Here is a 6,812-nt window from a genome sequence, read left to right on the forward strand (position 1 = left end):
TCAAACTCCTTGGCTCAAGTGATTCTCCCACTTTAGCCTCCCAGTAGCTGTGACTACAGGCATGCGGCACCATAGTTGGTTAATTTTTGTATGTTTTTTTTGTAGAGATGGGGTTTTGCTGTGTTTCCCAAGCTCGTCTTGAACTCCTGGACTCAAGCAGCCTACCTACCTCAGTCTCCCAAAGTGCTTGGATTACACGCATGAGCCATTGTGCTTGACCTCCAATTTTCACTCACAGGCATTTTCCCCAATAAATCCCTTACCTGTTTATTCCCATCTTAGTGTGTGTCACGGAGGACCTGAACTAACACAAGTATCTATTATGGTGGTAAATTTATGTTTATATATGTAATTTTTTTTAAGTGACTAGTTTTTATTCCTTGATTTCATTCCTCAAAGCAAACCTCTTTTTGATCTTTTTTAAATTAAACAACTCAAAGCATTTAGTTTTATACATACATACACAATCATATATGTGCGATTATTTGACAAATGCTTACCTCCCAGACTAGATATGAGGGCAGAGACCAGATTGAGCATATATTTGTCTTTGGTTTATCATTAAATCCCAGGACCTCCACCAGGGCGGAGCTCCCACACTGTGGGCTCCCACAGTGGGTGCTCATGAACATTTGTTAATTTCACAGTGATTGAAACAATTAAAAATATAATGCATTATAAAAAATGGAAGGTATGCTTAAATGTAATGTATGTTTGTCCCAACTGGAGGCTTTATAGTTATTTTTCAACACGGGAAACTGAAATTGGGTATATCCCTGAGGAAGAAGGTAAAAAATATAAGGCAAATGTGGTCAGTCACAATAGTCCATGTTGTAATATAGGGACTTAGAATTGGATTACATTTCAGTGTGCTTGTAGGGTGGACCTCTGGTTTCTCCTTACCTAAGCCATAATAGTTTAGTAATGGAGAATACACTAAAAAGTGTCAATTCAAATACCGACCAAGATTGAGCAAGAGAGGTAGTAGGCAGTGAAAGCAGCTGACACTGTTTTGAGACCTGACTTGCTTGAAGTGGGCTAGCTCTGGATCTTGGGCAAGTCACTTTGCCTCTTCTGATTCCGATATTTCCATCTGTACCATGAGAGGAGTGGCCTGAGACTCTGAGGCACTTCTAGCTTGGATTCTAAGTGGAGAGGAGAGAGAGGTCGGGGAGGAGGGACCTCTTTCTTGCTCCTTACTGTGTTCCCAGTACCTACCTTGGTGCCTGAATTTTAGGAGGCACTCAAGAAATCTTGCCTGAATGAATGAATGAAAACCTAAATGGAGAATACCTCCTCTTTCGCCTGGGTACACACTGTTTCAGGGCCCCAATCTGTGCTAGCAGGGGAGGCAGGAAGCAGCTGTTTACCTTTGAGGGAGCGGCTGGGTGATCTGCCTGTGTAAACAGCCATTTACCCAGGTGTCAAGAGGAGCAACTGAAAGAGAACACACATTTATTCCTTTCCTCATGGTAATGATCCAGAAATCCTGGCTTGTCTCTGCATTTTTCCGGGCACTGCTGCAGTGCGAGCCTGGTCTTTTTCTAACGCAGCCCCAGGCCAAGCCATGAACCCCATTACTACTCTCCCACACCTACCCCAAGTCACCTCTCTAGTCACCTTCTAGTCACCTTTTTGCCCTTCAGGACAAAAATCAGTATCTGAAGTTACCTTTTAATCAAATGTTTTGGCCTGCCTGTTGTCTGTATCCTTTCCCTACAATGTAAACACCTTGAGAATAAATCGCTTTGTTCGATGCCCTGCCCCCACACCTGGAAGAGTGTCTGGTACTTGGTGGGGCTGCTCAATCAATGGACATTGACTGATGGACAAGTGAGGCTTGTGTCAAGCCTGGTTTAGTGCAGTCCCCGACCTGAAAGGGTGCCTGAAATTCCCATTACTAAAGTCACCTCTTGGGTTGAGTCTGCATTCTTCACTCAATCACAGCACACCACTTTTAGCTTTGCCATATTTCCTACTTTTACTTACTTATTTCCTTGATTCATCTTCCCTATTTAAATAAGTGTATTTAAAATGCAAATTGTATGTCATGGCTATAAACAGAAACCGACTGCACTTTCCATAAATAGAAAGTAACCATGAAAATAAATGCAACAATCACAAACCATAGTGGCAAGAGGATGGTGGATGGAACTCTATTTCAATATATTCTTTATCTTGTAATACTAGGTATTTTATTGTAGGTATTTACAAGCATTATTTTGATATAGGGTTCATAGACTTCACCAGATGTCCAAAGGAGCCCATAGCATTTTCCTTAAGAACACCAGAGTAGAGATACCAAGATATTGACTACCAATCTTGAGATCTTTCTCTGTTAAAAAAAAAAAAATTATCAAACAGCCTTAGGATGGTATAAAAGACATGTTAGCACCAAGCTGAGATTTCCTCTATGACACAATCAGAAGGACTAAAAGGAAATAGAAAAGGGGCCAGGTATCTCACACCTATAACTCCAGCACTTTGGGAGGCCAAGGTAGGAGGATCACTTGAGGCCAGGAGTTTGCCTGTCTTTACAAAATTTTTCTTAGAAACTTAGTTGGATATGATGGTGTATGCCTGTAGTCCCAGCTACTCAAGAGGTTGAGGCAGGAGGATCACTTGAGCCCAGGAGTTTGAAGCTGCAGTGAGCTATGATTGCACTACTGCACTACAGTCTGGACAACAGAGTGAGAATCTTCTCTTAGAAAAAAAACAGAAAAGAGAGTGACTTTCTCCATGTAACTTAGTGTCTGTGGGCTCCATTAAATCATCTCAAGGTACCTGAGGTGACTTAATAGAGCCCTCAGACAATAAGACTTAATAGGGTGTTCTGAAACCCCAATTGCCCATACATTACTTAGGGTTAAAATTGCAAATATATTAGTACCATTATTTTGGATTATCAGTTCATATCATTAAATATTTGTCGAGGGAGTATTATATACACAGCTCATGTGCCAAGTTTATGTACTAAGTATCTCTTGAGTAATATGAGTAGAGAATGACCACGTAATCACGGTTATTTTAAAGTCTATGTCTAGTAACTCCAATATCCAGACACTCTTAGGGTCCGCCCCTCTCATCTATTTCTTCAATCATGTGGTCTTGTCTCCTTAAATGACTGGTAGTTTGAAATTAGATGCCAGATGTGTACATAAGATTAAGATAATTTGAGCCTCTTGGTAATTTTATTTTCTTTCAAAGAAGATTCATTTTTATTTTTAGTAAATGGTTAGCATAGAGGCAGATCACCTAATCCAATCAGGGATAATGTTTAATCAAAGCTAGACTTTGTTCTTTGTGAGGGTTGGTCTATTTCTGGTTCACCCCTGCGTTCTAGGGTACAGCCCTTGGTGGATGTCAACTAAACCTTGGGATGCTTATCACGGACTCTTTTCCTTATAGGGCTCTGAATTCTAATTTTTTCCCTCAGTATGATAAGACTGCAAGAAGCCTAGCTCAGCTTCTCTGCTCTCAGTCACTACTTGTGAATCAGCTAAAGACCTTGAGAGCAAAGCAGACTGAATGTTGAGCACACCTCTTTGTACTTCCCTTTTCTCTAAAATATTAGCCCCTCAAGTCCTTGCTGACATGGTAGCTCTCTAATGCCTTCAAACCAAATCAACTGAATATTTTGTCAGACTTTTCGAGTTGCCCTTGGCTAATGGATTGTTCTGCAACAAACAAGTCTATCATTACAGCCTGCAGGCCATATTATTACATGGGGAAAGCAAATTACAAAAGAATATGTAGGGCATGATCCTATATTCATTAAAATAAAAATATTGATAATTTTTTAGAAAATGCTTAGGAATGTAATCTGAAAGAAGAGTCACCTAATCATTTACATTGGTTATGTAGTATTTCATTTCACTTTCTATGCTACATATTTTTTTGTAATGTTTGGACTCCAGTTTTCAATAAAGATGTGTTTCATAATAAGAAGAAATTCATAAGGTCATTTCCAAAAGATGAAAGAAATAAAAAAGGCATAACAAAATAGCCGGAAAGTGAGCTTACCCTTATCTCTGTTTCCTGATTTGGGAAAGCTGAGCTTACAGAATATCCAGCAATATAGGGAAAGGTATGGTACCCTGGTTAGACTTATGCTATTAATTATGGTAGCCTTCCCTTACAGTATCAAGGGGCCTCTTGGTTCAAGGATTTTCAAGGTTGATGAATTAACTGTGGTGACTCCAAATTATTTACTGGGTCATTTAAACTACTTGATCTGCAAACAAAAGGGAAACTGAAATTATAGAAATCTTCCAACCCTAGGAAAACATTTACTTAGCCAAACTAACTTTAGCATGTGACTAATTAAAAAGGACTTCCTTGGGTGGGGGGAGGGGGGGCGCTCCCAAGATGGCCGAATAAGAACAGCTCCACCCTCCAGCTCCCAGCACGAGTGACACAGAAGATGAGTGATTTCTGCATTTTCAACTGAGGTACCGGGTTCATCTCACTGGGGCATGTCAGACAATTGGCTCTGGTCCGCAGGTGCAGTCCAACCAGAGAGAGCTGAAGCAGGGCGAGGCATCACCTCACCTGGGGAGCACAAGGGGGAAGGGAATTCCTTTTCCTAGCCAAAGGAAATTGAGACACACAACATCAGGAAAATAGGGTAACTCCCACCATAATACTGTGCTTTACCAAGGGTCTTAGCAAACGGCACACCAGGAGATTATATCCCACACCTGGCCCAGAGGGTCCCCCACCCACAGAGCCTCCCTCATTGCTAGCACAGCAGTCTGAGATCTAACTGCAAGGCAGCAGCCAGGCCGGAGGAGGAGCGCCCGCCATTGCTGAGGCTTAAGTAGATACACAAAGCTGCAGGGAAGCTCGAATTGGGTAGAGCACACCACAGCTCAAGGAGGCTGGCCTGCCTCTGTAGACTTCTCCTCTGGACACAGGGCATAGCGAAACAAAAAGCAGCAGAAACCTCAGCAGAGGTAAATGCCCCTGTATAACAGCTTTGAAGAGAGCAGTGGTTCTCCCAGCACGGAGGTTGAGATCTGAGAACGGACAGACTGCCTGCTCAAGTGGGTCCCTGATCCTTGAGTAGCCTAACTGGGAGACATCCCTCACTAGGTGCAGACCGACACCTCACACCTCACACAGTGGGGTACACCCCTGAGACGAAGCTTCCAGAGCAAGAATCAGACAGCAACATTTGCTGTTCAGCAATATTCTATCTTCTGCAGCCTCTGCTGCTGACACCCAGGCAAACAGGGTCTGGAGTGGACCTCAAGCAAACTCCAACAGACCTACAGCTGAGGGTCCTGACTATTAGAAGGAAAACTAATAAACAGAAAGGACACCCACACTGAAACCCCATCAGTACATCACCATCATCAAAGACCAAAGGCAGATAAAACCACAAAGATGGGGAAAAAGCAGTGCAGAAAAGCTGGAAATTCAAAAAATCAGAGCGCATCTCCCCCTCCAAAGGAATGCAGCTCATCACCAGCAATGGAACAAAGCTGGATGGAGAATGACTTTGACAAGTTGAGAGAAGAAGGATTCAGTTGATCAAACTTCTCAGAGCTAAAGGAGAAGCTACGCAACCAGCGCAAAGAAACTAAAAACCTTGAAAAAACAATGGATAAACGGATAACTAGAATAATTAGTGCAGAGAAGACCTTAAAAGAACTTACAGAGATGAAAGCCATAACACGAGAACTACGTGACAAATGTACAAGCTTCAGTAACCAACTAGATCAACTGGAAGAAAGAATATCAGTGATTGAAGATCAAATGAATGAAATGAAGAGAGAAGAGAAGTGTAGAGAAAAAAGAGTAAAGAGCAATGAACAAAGCCTCCAAGAAATATGGGATTATGTGAAAAGACCAAATCTACGTCTGATTGGTGTGCCTGAAAGTGACGGGGAAAATGGAACCAAGTTGGAAAACACTCTGCAGGAGAACTTCCCCAACCTAGTAAGGCAGGCCAGCATTCAAATTCAGGAAATACAGAGAACGCCACAAAGATACTGCCCGAGAAGACCAACTCCAAGACACATAATTGGTAGATTCACCAAAGTTGAAATGAATGAAAAAATGTTAAGGGCAGCCAGAGAAAGCTCGGGTTACACACAAAGGGAAGCCCATCAGACTAACAACAGATCTCTCTGCAGAAATGCTCCAAGCCAGAAGAGAGTGGGGGCCAATATTCAACATTCTTAAAGAAAAGAATTTTGAACCCAGAATTTCATATCCAGCCAAACTAAGTTTCATAAATGAAGGAGAAATAAAATCCTTTACAGACAAGCAAATGCTTAAAGATTTTGTCACCACCAGGCCTGCCCTACAAGAGATCCTGAAGGAAGCACTGAAGGAACAACAGGTACCAGCCATTGCAAAAACATGTCAAAATGTAAAGTCCATCAATGTTAGGAAGAAACTGCATCAACTAGCGAGCAAAATAACCGGCTAATATCATAATGACAGGATCAAGTTCACACATGACAATATTAACCTTAAATGTAAATGGACTAAATGGTCCAATTAAAAGACACAGACTGGCAAATTGGATAAAGAGTCAAGACCCATCAGTTTGCTGTATTCAGGAGACCCATCTCACATGCAGAGACACACATAGGCTCAAAATAAAGGGATGGAGGAAGATCTACCGACCAAATGGAAAACAACAAAAAAGCAGGGGTTGCAATATTGGTCTCTGATAAAACAGACTTTAAACCATCAAAGATCAAAAGAGACAAAGAAGGCCATTACATAATGGTAAAGGGATCAATTCATCAGGAAGAGCTAACTATCCTAAATATATATGCACCCAATACAGGAGCACC

At 41.7% G+C, this 6,812-nt stretch overlaps 1 long non-coding RNA gene across 1 annotated transcript in view; it reads left to right on the forward strand.

The window, feature by feature from the left end:
- Positions 1 to 739: 739 nt before the first annotated feature.
- LOC105514942 overlaps positions 740 to 6,812 on the forward strand; it is a 20,401-nt gene continuing 14,328 nt past the window's right edge. Inside the window, exon 1 of the long non-coding RNA XR_001002242.1 lies at positions 740 to 788. This is a non-coding gene — a long non-coding RNA (uncharacterized LOC105514942). The remainder of the gene's footprint in view (positions 789 to 6,812) is intronic.

This window comes from Colobus angolensis, unplaced genomic scaffold, assembly GCF_000951035.1.
Source record: "Colobus angolensis palliatus isolate OR3802 unplaced genomic scaffold, Cang.pa_1.0 Scaffold251, whole genome shotgun sequence".
NCBI classification, from domain to species: domain Eukaryota; kingdom Metazoa; phylum Chordata; class Mammalia; order Primates; family Cercopithecidae; genus Colobus; species Colobus angolensis.